This window comes from Heliangelus exortis, chromosome 8 (assembly GCF_036169615.1).
Source record: "Heliangelus exortis chromosome 8, bHelExo1.hap1, whole genome shotgun sequence".
Classification (NCBI taxonomy): domain Eukaryota; kingdom Metazoa; phylum Chordata; class Aves; order Apodiformes; family Trochilidae; genus Heliangelus; species Heliangelus exortis.
In genome coordinates, this window is record NC_092429.1 from 4,549,985 (window position 1) to 4,568,624 (window position 18,640).

Below are 18,640 nucleotides of genomic sequence, written 5' to 3' on the forward strand. Positions count from 1 at the left end.
GGAAATATGCACTGAGAGGTCATAAAAGAGGCCAGGGCTTCTATAGCTCTGTGGAGACTCCTCAGTGCCTGCAGTCAGGCATCCCTCAGGCTCTGGTTTCCTACAACTTCTCCCTTAATCCCTACAGATCAGGCCCTGACCCTGTCAAATGGTCACTCTTTAAAATAGATGGCCTCCAAACTGGGGACTGAAACAAAACTCAGGGAGAATATTCTGATGATTTCAGTCTAGGGAAGATGGTTGGAGGATGATTACTCTCTGCAAGAATTTCCCAGGTCTGCAGGGAAGCTGTTTTTTAGCTTTCTGTGGGGAAAAGATGTAGCCAGTAGTCTGTTTACAGGGGGGAAAATAGATTTTTTTTCAGTAGGCAGGAGTGAATAGTGGCTCAAGTATTCACTGTCCCTGCTAATTCCTCTTCCAGCTGAGCCTGTGACCAAACACAAAATACCATCCCCAAAGGAAGATTTCATCTTGCTGGGAAGAGGTGAATTAGCACAAATTAAATTCCTCTTTGCATAATCCACTCAGAATTCCAATTGAAATCCTTTTGCCATCTTAATTGCAACATTTGTGCTTCAGTTTCCTTGCTTAAGGCTGCTGAAGCAACTGGAAAAGGAAAAGCTGCTGTCTGACTTTCTTATGAGACACCTAAGCCTGGGTGGCTTTTCCTGGGAAGATTGGAGCCTTTGTCATCAAACAGCTGCTCCCAACCCCCTGAGGCTGAATATTTTCTGTTCTTCTTCAGGACACATGAATATGAACCTAAAGAAGCCCTCTATGCCCCACCAAAAGCCAAGTCCCCCTGATGCCTTCAAGAAAGATCTGACAAAATGAGAGGCAGAAGAAGAGGAGGAAGAAAAATCACTCCAGGATTAATTTAGGTGAGTTGTTATTCATGATAAAAATTCCTTTATTAACCCTTTTCAAATTAGTTTTCCTCTTACTGGGACAGGGAGAGGAAAGTTGTAAAAATAATTGGAATACATTAAAAGGATGAACTTCATAGCCTGGGCAGAAAGCTGTGACACATCAGATAAATCCCTATGGACTATAGAAACATTTTTGGTGGGAAAGAGCTTTAGGATCATCAAATCCAACTCTTATCCCAGCACACTGCCAATCTTCACAATTATCCTGGGTTTTTGTAATGCAACTGGATTGTCACCCATGGAGTGCCTCCACTTTCCAGGTTACAGAGCTGAGGGACTGCATCTGAAGCTCAGATGAGTTTTCCATGGCCTCTTCCCCCCCAGACTCCTTCCTTCCATGAAGACCACTCCTTCACTAGTGAATTTTACAGCAAGTCCATTCTCATCAGTTATCTTTGCCTTGGACAAGAGGACTTTTGACATAAACCTGGAAGGTGGTTCAAAGCCTTGCAGCATAAACACACATCCATTTTTTTTTTGTGTGTGCTTTAGGAATAGGTAATGTAAGAGTTGAAAGGTGAAGGTTATGGCAGTTTGTGTTTATTTCACCAAGAGCCAAGAGATGGGAAACATCTGGCACTTACACACCATGTGAGCCTGAAAAACAAAGAGTCCTAGGCTTGAGTCAGGCTGAGCAAGCACTGGGATAAAAGCTAATGACAGGCTGCTTATTTAAAGGGATCATAATACAGAACAGCCACGGAGGCAACCAGGGAGGATTTGGGAGGGTGGGGGAAATGAGGAAAATTTAGTTTTGTATTTCCAAGTTAAGGGTCAAAGCCTCCTGTTGCCCTCCGGTGTCAATCCTGACCTGCAGGCTTTACAGAGCATGTTGGACCTTCCAGGTTTCACCTTTTCCCACTTTCCAACATGACCAAATGTCCAAAGGAGTGCTTGGAAGTGCTGCTGATGTGTTTCATGTGTGACAAGGTAGAAGCCCTCAGCTCTTTTCCTGGAGGTGAGGGAAGGGGCTGAGCACTGAAGGAGTGACTTGCAGTGGGATGAGCTGTCACGTTAGTGTGAAAAAAGCTCCTCAGCATTTCTTGGGGGAGGTGGAGGTGCTGAACACATTGCAGTGGCTTCCCTGAGCACATCTTCACCTGCTTTGCATCTTTTTTGCAAAGGCTTGTCCTGAAAATGGTGTTTGATAGAGTGGGGTTCCTTCCTTTAAAAAAATTAAGCAGAGATTTACCCAAACATTAGAATTATCTCTCTTTTTGTCCATTTCCCAGTGATATTGTACAAGCCATGCTCTCACACCAGCCTAGAAGTTGCATGAGAACTTCATCTCCCACCATAAAAAAATTCATGTAGAAGGAAAAAAAAAAAAAGAATTATTTGGTCATTCATGTGCCATTTCTCAGGCAAGAACACAGATGCTACACCCATGGTTCTTTTGTGGTCCAGTTTGAGGACCTTACAGTTAAGGAGAGCTCCACTTTTTGCTTTTGGCCACCTAAGTTTCCAGTCCTAACCTCCTCTAGCACCAAGAATTAATATTTAATCTATCTCCAGAGCAACAAGGAAATGAGTAGTCCTCTTTCTAGGATTTTAAAGGTAACTATTGAGAACTGGGCATTTTTTTTGTAGCAAACGTGCATCAGAGTTCTCCACAGGATGGTGGTTTATCAAGATGCAGGACACAGCTAAGCAGCCTAAAACCTCTTGATCCCATCACATGTGATAAGGAAATGATGGTTCATGCCCTCAGAAGAGATTTCCAAGGGGAACTACGTGACAGGAGCTCAAGTGCCAATTCTTATTAAGGCTGTGGTTTGCACCCAACTGGAAGATTTGTGGTCTCATCCCACCAGCACCATGTCCCAGCTGAGCAACGTGCTGCTAGGCCTTAGAAAAACTCCAATGAATGGTTCACATTTATCAAAACCAACAACAAACCCCTTATACCAGCAGGTTTTTCAGCATATCAGGATTGTCTCAGCCCTGTCAGGCCAGCTATCTTCTGCCTTTCCACAGCAGGGGTGCAGCTAACACACAAGTACAAAGCTGGGATAAATTCCCTATCATGTCCCTTGGCTAATTTGACAAAACACAATCATGTGTCCATGCCTTATCCACATGAGATTTATAGTCCTGGGTGAGTTGGTAGTGCACAGATCTGGTATTAATAATCCTGGAACCACAGCCTAAATCTATTAGCTGGAAACAGTTCTGTGATTCTTAATCCTATTTTGTGTCAGAGCAGATGACTGGGAGCAAGACAGAGCAGAAATTGCATGGGTTTGCCTGGCTAAACCTGCCCCAAGTCTGAGCCACTCCAGGTACCAAGCTTAAAAATGATATTTTGGGGGCATTTTATGGGAACTGAGCTGGGAAAACCAAGAGCCCAAAGGATGAATCTTAGCCCAATAAGAAATAAATTCCCTTTATGTGAAAAGATGCTTGTATCCCATGCAAAAAAAATGTCATCCATGTTTGAGAAGCCATCATTGGAGCAGGATGAAAGCTTCTGTGCTCACCAAAATCTGCAGGGCTGGTAAAGATTTGGAAGAGTATTTGCTGAAAATTTAATGAGACCCATACTGCAAGAGTCCACCATAAAAAAGTAACTTCCACCTTAGAATGATTTGCCCATACTGAATCTCTGAAAAATCATAATCATTGCTGTTTCCTCAGCAATTAGATATTTTTATATACCACAATTCTTTAATAATACTACAACATTATTATTTTTTTTTTATCTAAAAAAGCTGTCCCTTACAAACACATTATTAAATTGCAGTTTATAGCTCCTGCAGTGGGGTAAATCATGGTTGTTTTATTAAAGTATTTTAAAGACTGGAGTTTTACCAACATGTTGCTCACTGCTAAGAGCTGGCCAGGCCCATGAGTGCTGCAAAGGTGCAAGTTGCATCTCCTGGAGTTTTTCTGCACACCAGGAGGGAATTTATGCTTGGTTTTCCAAATGATGGGCTAGCACTGCAAGCAAATCCCTGAACATCCATTTTCTATGTTGGGGGCATTGTATTTTCTCTCTTACAACACTGAGAGGCTGTTAGACCCCAGGAGGAGGAGGCTGCAGCCTGTTCCTCCTCTCTTTATTCTTATTCCATGAATTTGTTTGCTTCTTTGCAAGTGACCCTGCTTCTCCCCAGCTGCTGGCCCACCAGGAGCTCCTTGCCTTGAAGAGCTGCACATGTTCACCAATTTGAGAAGCAGAAATAAAGCCTTGGCACCATCCAGGCTGCATAAAGAGGTGATTAAAATGCAAACTCATGCCACTAGTCCAGCCATGCCAAAGGCCACCTGTGCTTCTCTGTGCCACCCTCCCTGGAGCCACTCTGGTGTCAAAGTGACATCAGGAAAAGGAAAAATCATCTCCCAGGTATTAAAAGGAGCACTTGGGGCTGGTTTAGAGTCCATTTTCCCATTTCTGCATGCTTGGACCTGGTAACTGTGTTTCTGTCCCTGTGCTCTCTGATGCCTCATGGCATCACCAAAGCTCCAACAGCCTCCCTGATCCTGAGGGGCAGCCCCCTTGTTTTCTGCTCCCAGCATTTCTGTGTGCAGCATTTGGCCCTGAAACAGGAAATTAAGGGCTGTAGGAAAGCAACCTTTTGGCCTTTAATTCACTTTTTAATAAAATCATTAAAAGAACCCCACTCTGAGCCAGACATTCTGGGAAATGGCTTTAACGATACTTTTAAGCAAAACACGTTGGCTGAGCTGCATGCATGGCTTGGGCAATAACTTCAGCTTGTTTGTTTGTGCATTTGTAGGAGGAAAATGGTTTGAATTATGAAGTCAGGCTAGAAAATTTTATATAAACCAGGCCGTGATAACAACTAGAGGCCAGGTTTTGCCCATTATATGCTTCCCTCTCATGTAAACAACAGACATCAAGTTCTGCCAGAAAAGATCTGGAAGTTTCAGCCAAAGATGAGCAGCAACAGAAAAGGACAAAGAGAGCTGAAGGGGTTTGTGTCCTCCCAGTCTCTACTGGGAAATAAATGGGTGCCATTAACTGCACAAGTGGTGGGCAAACAGTAGCCTGGGGGAGCACAAACCCAGCTGCCCCCAGCTTAAAGCCTCAGGCTGTGGGTCTTGCAAAAAAAAAAAAAAAAAAAAAACCAAACCAATTCATGGGCTGCTTGTACAACAAGAGACAACTTTTGCTTTAGAACTGGTAAGGCTGTAATTTACCATTTTGGCATGAATAAATTTATTTAAGAAATGTTATTAATTGAACTGAGCCTATGGAAAAGTAGGTGGTTACAGAGGATATTTTAGGAATTACAGGAGTGAGCTGTGGTAAGCCAAATGAATTGTTTTGTTACAACAGTGACATTTTAAAAGATCAAATCACCTCTATCTAGTGCAAATTTTGCCCTCGTGTACTTTGATTCTTTGTTTCCCATTGTATTAAAAAAAAAAAAAAGTTAATCAACAAACCTGGTAGTTAGTTTTCTGCAAACAATAAATTCTAAGTCCAAGCCACAGTAGCTTTTATGTCTGTAGGCTGTAAAAGTAAATTTACATCGTATGTCAAACATTACACATGAAGACAAAAACAACACTGATTTCTAGTCCTAAAAGATATATGTGCATCCATAAAATCAGCAAGCTGTGTCCTGAATACAGCTGGATCATCATACCCTGACCAAATGGCTTTTTCTCTAAGCCTGGAGATCTGTCAGACTCAACTGTTTTCCAGAACCACATCTGTTTCAGGGAGCTTTGGGGAAACGCAGGACGAGACCTTGGTTTTCTACCAGTCCTGGAGAAATCCAATTTTTCCTCTTTCCTGGGCTGTGAAGCATCCCAAGGGGTCATGTCAGGTTCCCAGGAACTCCAGGATGCCAAGAACCAAGCCCAGATCAGAGCTGTGCTGCCTGGCAGCCTGGTGGAGCTTGGTCACTGGAGGGAAATGACAAAGGAGAAGAGACCCAATTGTGCTAATTAATCACAGGATAACTCAACAACATCCATCAGGGAGATCTTGAGGGTTTCTGGTCCTGGTGAGAGGGACTGAGCAGACACAAGGGAGTAAGGAAGCTCCCCTAGGCATTTGTAGGGCTGATTACTACAAATTGCCACCTGGTGAAGGATGAAAAGTATTTTTGCCTTCACTATGAGGTCTGGTTGACACTTTCCAGGGCTGTGAAGCATCCCAAGGGGTCACGTCAGGTTCCCAGGAGGTCCAGGATGGCAAGAACCAAGCCCAGATCAGAGCTGTGCTGCACAGAGCAGAGAGCCAGGCAGCCTGGTGGAGCTTGGTCACTGGAGGGAAATGACAAAGGAGAAAAGACCCAATTGTGCTAATTAATCACAGGATAACTCAACAACATCCATCAGGGAGATCCTGAGGATCTCTGGTCCTGGTGAGAGGGACTGAGCAGACACAAGGGAGTAAGGAAGCTCCCCTAGGCATTTGTAGGGCTGATTACTACAAATTGCCACCTGGTGAAGGATGAAAAGTATTTTTGCCCTCACTATGAGAGGTCTGGTTTATACTTTGGAGAAGAAGTGGTCCTCAGATGTTGTGCAATCAGAGGTTACAACAGAAATAAGGATTTGATGAAATTGTTGCATCCCATTCTTCCAGCACAGGTGATTCTATTCAATGGTTCCTTCCACAGCCCTCAGGCCAGAGCAGTGTGGAACCAGGCATCTGCAGCTCCTCTTAATCCAACTTCTTTCATCAGAGATGTCTTCAGGAGCCATCCTGCTGAGCCCATGTGAGTAACACAGAAACTGCAGGACTGCCTTACAGGGATGCTGCAGGAAATGTCCAAACCCAAGGGTGATGAGGCCACAGAATTGTCCAGAGATCTGGGATGCCAGGCTGCAGGAGCTCCTTTCAGCAACCTGGAGGCATCACAGACCTGCCCTGAAGCCTGCTGCCATTCCAGGACTCCCACTGGTTTTTGTCAGCTTAGGGTTACATCCTTGGCACATGGTTCATGTGCCTCTTTATTTATAATTTCGTGCATATGAGAAGCAGCCTCCCAGGGAAAAGATGCCAACTCATCTTCTTCTCAAAGGAGCTGTGATTTCATTGCTGGCCCCTGTTTGCCTTTGCAGTTAAATTCTTTAGAGAGAGAATTTTATTTCCTTGGCACAGCTTAAGCAGTGTGCTGTGCAAACCTCCTCTGTTTATCTCATCCATACCTATATAAAAAGCATATATGTGATGAATAATAAGTACACAGGTGCTATGGGTCTCCTTTGGATTTCTTTGGCACTATTAATAGCCCCTAAAAGTGGGAATAACTCTCATTTGTGCCAGTTCTAAGCTGTCTTGTTAGAATCCAAGCATTTTAAAGGAGTTTTATCATAAACAGAACATTTCTGATTAATTAATCATTCCACTATAAGACACACATACAAATTCCAAATAACCTCTCTGTGCTTTGCTGCTTGAAAGGGGCAAAAGAAAGATGAGGAAAAAAAATTAGGAAAAGCATATTTTCCCTATAAATGGGTAAGATATCCAAGTATACCTCTGGCAGCTACAGAGCAGTGGGACACAGGGAGAGGCTGCTGGAGAGCATCATCTCCTATTAACCACCAAGAATGGTCCCAGGCAGCAAGTGGACACACAACCTGTCAGGCTGCCCAGAGGTATCTCTGTGCCTAAACTGGTGCAGCCAGCCTCTTGTTTTGCTTCTGAGAACCCCCAAAAATGATAAACACATGAACTTTAGCTCCAGCAGCTGTAGCAGAATAAGGTGAGGTGGTCAAGAAACCCCTGCAAGGCAGGAAGTTTGGTGCTTGCTTGTAAGTTCAAGGGATGTTTTACCCCACTCCCTTAATTTTTTGGGGGGGAAATATTATGAATATTATGAAATATTATGAATAAGCACACTCAGCTTGAGGAAACAATAATCTGGAATGAATGTAACTATTACTCACTTGTCCAGCTCCTGTTGCTGTACCTGAAATTCAGTCTTGCCCTACCTCAAACAATCATTATCATATGGAAGCAGAGTTATGGAATGGTCTCTGTATGGCAAGGGCCAAGACACAAAATGACCCTGAGTGTCTAAACATGCAGCACAGCTCTGAAGAACCCATAGGGATGAGTTGGTTTTTTTTTTTTGGGTTAATCATATCCCAGGACCATCTTAAGAATGAGAGCTAACTTCTGCTTTTTTCCAGTCATCTCATCTGTTTTCTCTTGTGCCATCTGAAGTCTCTGAAATCCAGCCAAGCACATCTTTAGTAAATAAAAGTTGAAAGGGCTTTGTTTTGCAGTCATGTAACATGAAATTATATGTAACATACGAAGCTAAAAACAAACAAACAAAAATCAGAGCACTTTTAGGAATTATTCATTTCTTTTCTGACTAATACAGAAGGCATTGTCAGAGCACTCCCAGAACCAGCCTCTATAAACCACCTCAGCCTCTGAAATCTTGCAGCCAGGTATTTCTAAACCACTGATGAGCTGGTGATTTTCCTCCATGCCATGAAACCTGGGCTGAATTTAACTTCTTCTTCATGGACAATACTCAAGAGTCATCTTTGCCAGGACAGCATCAATGAGGAGAGAGGGATCCCTGTGATTTTTGGGAGCACACCTGTCCCTGGCCAGAATAATCCTGTTCCACTAATGGATGGCCCAGCCTTTGCAATTAAAATCCAGGTCCAGGATGGGCTTGCAACCTGCTTAATTTGGCAGTGTGGTTTGGATTATCCATGCTAATTTCTGCTCTTTGAATTGCAGGAGAGCCTCTTGCTGGTGGCTGCAAGCTTACATTTTATCATTAAGCTGGAAGGAGACTAAATAGTCTAAAGCTGGATTGTCAGAGGAATCATGGAAAAATACCAAGAAACTGGAATTTGGACAGTGCATCCCTAGACTTCAGTAGCAATTCTGGTGTCTGGAAAAGGCTGGTATTGTGTTTTTTTTTTTTTTTTTAAATATTCTCTATGATGATTTTAATGGGAGGGGAAAATGGAGTGCCTGACTTTGCAGCTTTCTTTGGGGATTTGGAAGGATTTTTTCCTTACTAGGGATCAGGATTTTAACTACAAATCACTCTCAAACCCCACTGGGCTCCCTCTGTCAATGGAGTGCCATGCCAGAAATGTGCTTTCTGCACCCTGAGGGTCCCTTAGGCCTTAACACCTTGGTCCCTGGTGCTCAAAAAACCTGGCAAGTGAAAACCTCTGCATTTATAATGCTACTACAGCAGGGCAGCCTCTGACCACCCAGAAAAATCATACAAAGTCCTAAGATTGTATTGCAAAGCTATAAATCAGCCCCATTTACATAAGTGGACAAGTTCAAGTTGAAGTTATCAAGCATGATGGCTGGAGTGGCATCCTGTACGTCAGGCCCAGAAGGGAACGACCCCTCTTTTCCTTTTGCCAAAGAGACAAATGGTGAGAACGTGTCAGATTTTATCTCTGCTTGACTTTTTTTAGCTGGGGACAAGGGAAAATTTGCAACTGAAAAGAATATCTTTCTAGGGGCGGGTGTCAGCCTTTTCCTGACAAAATCTTTATTTTGAAAAACAGGGCAATAAACAGGACAACACCCAAACGATGAGGAGGTTGAACCATCCGGATGGTTTCAAGCATTTGTCATCCCAGAGATCCTGAGCTGCTTGTCTCCAAAGGTCAGTTCATAAATGACTTTCCAAGCATAGAATGCTTGTCCTGTGCCCCTACCCTGGCTGAGATAAACCCTTGCCAGTCCTTTCATCTTTGTCCCACGGACAGAAGGTCCCTGGTGATCCCCTGTTGATGTAGGGGGATGTCACTCATGACAAAACACACTCAGTCTCCCACCATGAGGTTCCCCAGGACCATTCTTTGGCCTTGGAGAAACCAGCAGTGGCTCTGGCACCAGCAGGGATGATTTGGGGCAGGGCAGGAGCACTTGCAGATGTCAGAAAGCTGTAAATGGGATGCAGTTTGTTGGTAGTTGGGGTCTTCAGTCTTTTTGCTCCCTTTAGCCAAGCTCCCTCACGTTAAAAACAAACCCAAAAGGTCTCAGGAAGCACCACCCTGGTTCTTCACTGCAGAGCAGTCAGATCATGTAATGTTAGGACACATCTCAAGCAGAGACTCTTTGCCCTTTCCCTTTGTGTTAGATAAACAGCAGCTTCTTCCCTTTTTTCTTTTTCCTTACTTTGTGAAGGAAGCTGTGCAGCTTGCCATGGTACTCAGAGGCCAAGTTACTATAAAATTCTTCACAATCCTCTCCATTAGGAAGCAACAAAACAAACTTGACAGGAGTGTCACGTGTTCAATTATTTTTACTGAATTCTGTTGATGTTATTTTTAAAGTGGAGTCAGCCTGCACAAGACTACATCACTTCTTGAAATACAGGCAACAGAAAAGGGACAGAAGATTTCCTCCCCACATCCTTGAAACCTCTCTGCTGCTCTTCTGCCTCTTGAGCCAAATGCACAGCAAGGTCTCCCATGTGTTGCAGAAAATGCCAAGAACACACCCAGAATATTGATAATTTTCTGTCTCTAAGAAAGTGAGTGGGAAGGTCAATCCCATGGACTCATTCAACAAGTGTAGACTGACAGCCTGATGCTGGTGGTTGCCACCACCACCAAACTGGACTCCATTCAGGCAACTTCTTCCTTCAGCAGGATTTTAAGTGGTGGCTTCAGTGGTCTGGCCTTTAAGGGAAAAAAACCCCAAAAATAAAACAGTCAGAAGCTTCACTGCCATCCCCTCTTAAAGCCTGTACCAACAACAAAAAAAGGAGAATGTGTTTGGTTTCCTATCTACACCTGGACCCACCACAATGCTTTGTGACAGCCATGCAATTTGTCTCATCTCCAGGTTATCCTCCAGAAAGCAAGTGGGATATTAGCCAGGGAAATTCTGCAAAGTGTGGTGAGTCATAGCAGTAGCACTAAAAATGTTTCATTTTATCCAATTAGCATATTAGGCTGCAAAAGTATGTTTCTGAGAGAATTCCCATTTGTCTACAGTAAAGCTAATTAATTTCAACTGGCAATATTGTATTTTGTAGCTAGAAATATCCCTGGTTTTTGTTGTTTTTTTTTTTTAAAGAAAAGCTCTTTGCTCAGCCAGGGCAGTGGTGAGGCAGCACTTGCTGTTCCTTTGTCAGAAGAGACCTTATGCCACGAGCAGACAAAAATGTGGATATTAACCCTAATTCCTCCAGTGAACATTGCACCAGTCCTGCAAACCACTTGCTCATTGTGATAAGGAAGGAAAAACATGAAACAAAAATTTATTGCTCATCAGGCAGCACATTGTGGCTGGAATTTTCCAAGGAGATCAGCATCTCCAGCACTGGCCAAGCACTCGAAAGCAGCTCTTCACAGTCCAAAACAAATGTCTACATTTTCAGAAGACAGGCAGAGATTAGGCACTGTCTGGGAAGAGATTCCATTTTTTATCACTTCCAAGTTTTATTTTTGCACATGAATTTTGTCTGCTGGTCTGGCTGAGCTGGAAGAGACCCACGATGCTCTGCAGCTCAGGACCAGCCAAGCTCAGGCACCACTGATGCTTGTGCAGGTCCAGGCACTGTTCCAGTTGGCACTGGGCATCACTGCCCCTGGAAGATCAATATGGGGATGGTCTGGCCATCTGCTCCATGTCTGGGCCAGGCAAAGAGTGGTACAGAGTTGAATTAACCTTAAATCAGAAAGATTCATCAGCTTTGCCCTCTGGAGTGTAAGAGAAAAGCCTTGCAAAGATTCACTCCCCACAAAAGCACACACACAGATTGTGTGATGTAGCCTACTGTAACACAAGAGAAATGAGAAATCAAAGACATTGGAGACTTTTATTGTTCTCTTTAAGTTCTCTCCCAGCAAATAGGGTGCCCATATTTTACAAGGCTACAACACAATAATCTACCACCACCACTTTAACGACCAAGCAGTTGCAGAGTTGATCTATAAACTGATGTTGCCATTTAATGTGGTTTCCAGTGCACTGTAAAATTTATGGCTGTAACTAACACCCCCCCTGCCCCTCTCTCTTTTATGTTCTCCTCAAAAAACAAGCTGCTCTGCAGCTCCACAAGGCAAGACACAGAAATTCAATGTGTAACCTGAAGAGAGTTAATTGGGATCACATTCACATGCTGTGGGGCTGTGGCCTTCTGGTCAATTAAGCAGAGATTAATGTCTGACACTGGGTGGATGAAGATCACCAAAAAGAAAGCACAGAAACATTTACATCCACCCTTCTTGCACAGCAAAGTGGCAAAACCTTTGCAGAGAGCAGAGACCCTCTGAGAGATTTTTTTCCTTGGGTTTTCCCCACTCTCCAAACTTCCCAACTCTTTTGGGGCAGCCTCACCACCAGCATCACCTCAGTGTGGTACCCCTGACACCCCTTCTTTGGGGTGTCACCCTGCCATGGGTGTCCCTTCCCTCAGCCATGCTGATAAGGCCACATCTAAGATAAAATTCACTTTGGTCCCCACTCAAGTGAGGGATGGGATCTCAAGAGGCTCCACTCCAAGCCACAGCTTGGGGGGAACATTGTCCCAGCTGAAGGTAATGTTGGAAAATCTGCTGGGGCTCACAACCTGATTTAAGCTCCCTGTTGTGAACACTTGGAATAAAAATCAGGGGCCTGAACCCAAAGCCCATTAGCCTTTGGAAAAGCTCCCTATGATGTCAGTGGATTTTGGAACAAGCTTTTCATGCTTTTTGGTAAAGGCCAATGGAAAAAACTCTCCAAGCATAATTGGGAGAGGGGGGGAAGGAGGTAAGGGAAATGTTTTTTGATTAACACCACCTTTGCAGGAAGTGCACGTCCTTGTTTGAGTTCCATTGGTCCTTTCTGTGGGAAACCCACACACTCACTGCTTTTGTCTATTTTTTTCATCTTTGTAATGCTTTGTAGGGGAGGGATTGACTTTATGACCTCATGCAAGATCCCATTTTTTTTTTTTAATCTTCTCAACAGCTTTCTAATGGGAAGGAGAATCCATTTCAAAACATTTATCTGGATATTCAACCAAAACTTTGGCCTCTGCTCCCCTGCCACCATCTCCTCACCATGAGCATGGCTGACTGTGAGTAGCAGGAGTGGTGATGATGTATTGATGATGTATTGATGGTGTATTGATGATGTATTGATGGTGAATTGATGGTGAATTGATGGTGTATTGGGCTATAGGTGAACACTGCCTCCACGGGAGGCTTCTCAGGGGAAATATCCAAAGGGACATGAAGTCCTTGGCTTATTCTGGGGGTGCAACATGTGTATAAGGGCTGGTAACAGAAGTCCCAGGGTTGAGCATCATGACTGCAGAACTTCCTTATCCTCAGGTTTGCTTTAAGGCTTTTCCTGAAACCAGAGTGTGAGTGGCCATGGTGGATAAGGCCACCTTTGGATGAGTTTTGGAGAATTGTCATGCTAAAGCCATGCTTTTTATTAGAAAACAGAGCAAAAGAAAAAGAGGAATGGCTTCTGATGGAACATTTTGCAAGCTGAACAGGGCATAAGGCAACGGGTAATAAAGTTGCCACTGGAGAACCACAGTGCTGCACCATGTAATCATGGTCAGCCCCATAAAATCAGTGGAGGTGGGAATGGAAGAGAGCAGCTGCCTTCTGGGGAGAAAAGAAATTAGGAACTCTAATAGTAGGGAAAAATGGGATGGATAACAAACAACTTGATCCAAGTCCCTGGTTTGGGATGTTCAAAAGTGTCAGATTAATTACTTTTTTCCCCTTAATTCATTACTTGCTGTCTCCACTTGCCAGGGGGGACTATCCACTGGAAGTCTCCCTGCTTTTTTTCTTTTTTTCTCCTGGGAGGGCTGGGTGTGGAAACCCTGAGTAACTTGCAAGCATCTTAGTGGAGCTATAGGATATTGCTGGCTGGTGTGTAACCCAAGAGCCCATAAAGCAGAAACAACAAAAGAGCAATTACAAAGAGCAACAAATATTATCTCTGGGAATCTGCTCTGCACACTTTACAGCAGGGAGAGCTCAGCTCTGGTTTTACAAAGCAGGCTGGCAGCTGTGCTATTTATATGTTCACCACTGAGCTTTCATTAATTTTAACACCTTAATGGACACCCCGTATGATTTTGGGAGACTAAACGTGAGATATATTTAATTTCCTTAAATATCAAGTATGGGTCAAGCAAAATAAACCATGGATCGTATTTTTTTTAAGGAAAAAAAAAAAAAAAAAAGTGTTAGTTTAACAGAATTCAGACAGAGCAATGTCTGATCATATTTACAGCATTTATAGGTTTGCAAATCTCCAAAGAATTCTGAGGAAACCTAAAGCCTGCCTGAGTATATTGAGTGAAATTCCTCTTGGTAATGCATAAATATTCCACAGGTCTTTACAAGAAAACCCTTTTAAGTATATGTAAATATTCTGCAATCTTTTTAAAAATCTCTAGTTTGAATGTTTGAAACAGGCTCATTTAAAAAAAAAAAAAATTAATTTTTTTAACTGCTAATTGGAGATCCTATCATTTCCCTCTGATTTCTTCCTTTTCCTGAAAACATCAACATTTCCAAATAGCCATACAAAGGCTTTTGAAACAGAGTCCTTGTGTTGGTTAAAAAAAAGTTCTCAGAGATGGAACTACCTGCACCTAAATCAAACTGCAGCCACCAACAAACTTCCTTCTCACCTCATCTTGTTCCTCAGGAATTAGTGGAAAACTGGCATAAAGCAGGGCAACAGGAAAAATACCTGCCACAAAAAAAAAAAAAAAAAAAAAATCTGTCAGACTTGGGAAAATCCATTCATCAAAAGAAAGGAGAAACACAATGAAATCATGAGAAGTTTATGGAATAAATCTGTAACTGATTTGGCTCTAATATTTAATCTCCTTCCTCTTCTTTGTAGTGTGATATTGTGCTCACCCTGAGTAACTTGAACATGACAGTGGGTTTTTAGTAGCAAATTTATAACTTAATCAGGATATTACTGGTGTGGTAGGACAAAGACAGTGTCTTCTGAGTGTCTCTGATTCTGGCCAGAGGGCTTGATGCTCAGGGTGGTAAATCAGCCCCAGTTTGAGTGGTAACACATGATTTTGTAGAAACACCATTGATTTACACCACTGGAGAGCCTGGAAAAAAACCACCTTCAAAGCAAAACTGGCCCCATCCACACCCCTTCCAGTTAAACATAAATCTCTTTTGTCCTGGGAGCCAGGATTTGGGATCCCAGGTTTGTAATGAAAAAGTGCCAAGAGAAAGGCTCTCAGCTTCATTCCTTGAACCCAACCCAACCCTTCCCCTTGGTGCACGGAGGGGCTGAGCTTGCCCACACGCTGGGCTTCAAAGGAGGGTGAGGGGGCCACTGAGCAGGACCTGACCTTCTGCAGAGGTTTTTTTTTTATTGGCATGAAGCTGTGCCCTCCTCCAGCCCAGGACTCAAACAGCTTCTGTTCCAACCCAGGAGCTGTGGAAACCCGAGAGCCCATGGGAGGGCTGCAGAGCCCATCCAGAGGTTTGACTTTTTCTTGAGTGACAGCTTGATGAACACAGGCATGAGGAGCTGGCCCTTTGAAGAAATAATTATGCTGCTCGTGTAGGGAAAAAAAAAAAAAAAAAAAAAAAGCTCTGGATTGAGCTGTGTGTGTTTGCACAATGCCAAAGAGACAACCTGGAGCTCCTGGGGACTGCAAGGGGGAAGAAATATTTCGGAGAGTTATTTATTCACTGAAGGTCCTGAAAGGATGTTTGTTGGATCACACAGAAGAGTGGGAGCTCCTGAAGTCCAGGATGAAGTCCATAATTTCAAGTAGAGGCAGGTGGCAGAAGATTTATCACTCTGGGCTACTGGGAGGCTGCCACTGCTCCAAGGGCCATAATTACCACTTGGTTTCCCTCCACCCCTGACTCCCCAGTGGCTGTCTCCTTGGTGCCAATCCTGATGGTGATTATTGATGTCATATAAATAACATATGTTGGCATAATCATCTTTTCCCCACTTATTCATTCACCAGTTTCTCAATGAGCTTTGCAATTTCATGGAAAAGGGAAGGAAAAGGATCAGGGCTAAGCAAGCAAAGGGGTTTTGTCTGAGCTCCCCTCCTTGCCAAGGCAGACTGAGTGTCCCTGCATGCCCCCAACCTGCTGGGGACTTGGGGAAGCCTTGGCCTGGCTTCATTGCTTAGGATGCTGTTGCCTTCAACTGCTTCTCAGGACATGATGGAGTACAAAAGCAGTAAAAAAAGTGAATATGTGGCTATTTTTTTACAATAAGGCATCCACTTTCTGCCTGTGCTGCATGCTGGCTGAGATGGACACCTCCTGTCTGCTAGCCAGCCCCTTGCCTGCAGCTTATTCCTCTCTCCCTCTTGTTTTGTCTGCTCTCTCTGTGATAATCTCCTGCATTTGCACACTGCATGGTTTTCATTCCAGCCCCCAGTGAGATAAGACTATCAGTTTATCACTGCTTTTGCTTAGGAGAATCAGCTGCCAGCTCTTGTCCCCTGCAATGCCACAAGGCCAGTGCTGGCTGTACCAAAGGGATGCTCAAGCAGCCCTGGTCTCACTGGACAACCTGAAGCAACCTGCCTCAGCTATTTTGCCTTCTCTGCCTTTTTTTTAAATTTTTTTTTGGAGTACAGCTGATTTTTAATAGCTAGATGAAGCATGGACCTTGACTGAATCTCTGCTGGCTACTGCAATATAAATTGCACTGTAGTGTACAATAAGTTGCCTCAGGTCCAAGTTATAGGCAAATATTTGTATAGATAAGCTGACATTTTGTTTAGTACATGCACTCTAATTCCCCATAAAACCCCTAATACAGAATTATAAAGTGAATTTATTGCTTCACTTCAAAGCAAGGACATGGTGCCACTTTGAAGGGGTATTTGAAGTGCAAATCAATTTCTATGATGCTTTAGTACATTTTCTGTACTTTTTTTTTTTTTTTTTTTTTTTAGTTATTTTAATATCATTGTGTCACTCTGTTAAAAGGCCATAAAATATTTTAAAGAGCAATAAAAGTAAACAGAAATGCTAAAAAGCCCATTCTTCTCTCTTCAACCCACTGAGAGAGGAAGAGACAGGGGATTTAGGCATAACAAAATCCATGGCAGCTGTGTAAATAAAATAAAAGAGCACACTGTTTTTCTGTTGATGGTGATCCTTAACATCTTCCTATCTAGCAGGAGCCCAAGGCAAGCTCTGGGAAGGAAGCAGAAACACTGAAGGAGAGGAAGCAATGGAGGGCAGGATTTGCCTCCTTCCCACAAATGGGAATTGAAACAAAAGAAAACCAGAGGAAGCTTTCCAAGCTTTCATCCAGCAGATTCACCTGCTGCAGGCAGGGACCAGCTGAAGGGGGTTTTTACAAGCAGTGGTAATAAGGATGTATTCCTTGCCAAGCCAGGGGAGCTTTGGTAGGACTGAGTCCCCCTGAGATAACATCCCCTCTCCCCTTGGGCTTTCATTGGACCCACTCTGAGCTGGGTCCCTGCTTATGGTCCACTGAACTTTTAGAAAATAAGGCTTAAAGAAGACATAACTCAATAAAGTACCCAGTTCTTCTCAGCCCACCCATGAATTTCATTCCATGTAGAGAGAGGAAAGCCTAGCTACAAAAACTGAAGTTCAAGTGGGGATGAAAAGGGTCTTTCAAAAAATCTGAATAATGACTGCTGGTGCTACTAAAACTGGAGACAAACACCCCTGCTGAAATGGGCTTATCTCAGGGAAAGGGGTTTCTCAATGTCAATGCTCTCTGCAGAAATTTAGAGTAGTTCTCAAAAAAAGAAAATACTGGAGTTTGAGCTGACACCCCTTCGTTCTGTAAAGTATTCTTGAAAGAAGTGTTTGGTTTTTGTTTTTTTTTTTTTCCCATCCATTTTGGAGATGTCAGGCACGTCCTGGAGAGCTTCCTTACTTTGCTTGATGCTGCTACAAACTTCCTGAGCCTTGGAGAGAGTGGTACCAAGCAGTTCTCCCAAATGCAGTGATTCCCAGGTAACAGTCACCAGGGTGATGGCAGAAGGAGCAAAGAATTTGCCTTCAAAACCAAGTTGTGAAAGAAGCATGGATAACATATGAGAGAGCTGGTGTGAGGGAAAGCAGAATAAGAGCAAAATGTGATTAATGCCTGGGTTGATCCAACAGGCAATGAGCATCAGAGAAGCTCCTTCAAGAGCTGGAGACCTCCTGGTTTTTGTTAGAGGGGTTTCTCAGGTTAGCAGGAGCATCCCAAGCCTGATCAGCCAGGGGGCATCTGAAAGGGCTGCAGGGGCCTTGTCACCCCATTGCCTCACACTGGGCAGGACACAGGGCTCTCCTAATTCCCAACAAATCCTCTGCAGTCTGGAATGACAGCACATTCACAGCCCCACGTGTTGCACGAGCAAAGCACTCCACAATGTTTTTCTGGAAGTGACTTCACTTGGTCTGAGACCTTCACACAGGATTTGGTTGTATTTATTTCTTTTTTTCCCTGTGTTTCCTTATCCTAGACAACATATTTGCAGCTGTGAAGGGCTGATGGCTCCCTTTGCTAAGCAGACTTTCTCCTGAGAGCTTTTTTTTTTCCAACTGTTCCATTGGAATGATCTGGATTTTGCATTTCCGACGTCGTCCTGACGAATGGAGCCTCAGGATTTGGAGCCACTACAGTGAGCACCAGGGCAGAAAATCACAGCCAAATTCACCAGCACAGCTCACTAACCACTGATTTATTTCCCTCAGTGACCTCTCCATGGCTCCTATCCAAACCTGAACCCACATACTGCTGGATTCCCACACATCATTTCAGGGTTTTTACTCATCAT

The 18,640-nt window shown here is 43.5% G+C and overlaps 2 long non-coding RNA genes across 3 annotated transcripts in view; one reads left to right on the forward strand and one right to left on the reverse strand.

The window, feature by feature from the left end:
• The first annotated feature begins 746 nt into the window (after window positions 1-746).
• LOC139798889 (uncharacterized) lies at window positions 747-13,099 on the forward strand. Its single transcript, XR_011727032.1, has 3 exons — window positions 747-881; window positions 10,705-10,758; window positions 12,820-13,099. It is a non-coding gene; the product is annotated as an uncharacterized lncRNA (long non-coding RNA).
• The window catches only part of LOC139798888 (uncharacterized), a 93,440-nt gene continuing 84,161 nt past the window's right edge, over window positions 9,362-18,640 (reverse strand). For both annotated transcript variants that reach the window (XR_011727030.1, XR_011727031.1), the window contains 2 exons: window positions 14,468-14,574; window positions 9,362-10,538 (listed from right to left, as the gene is read on the reverse strand). This is a non-coding gene — a long non-coding RNA (uncharacterized lncRNA). The remainder of the gene's footprint in view (window positions 10,539-14,467; window positions 14,575-18,640) is intronic.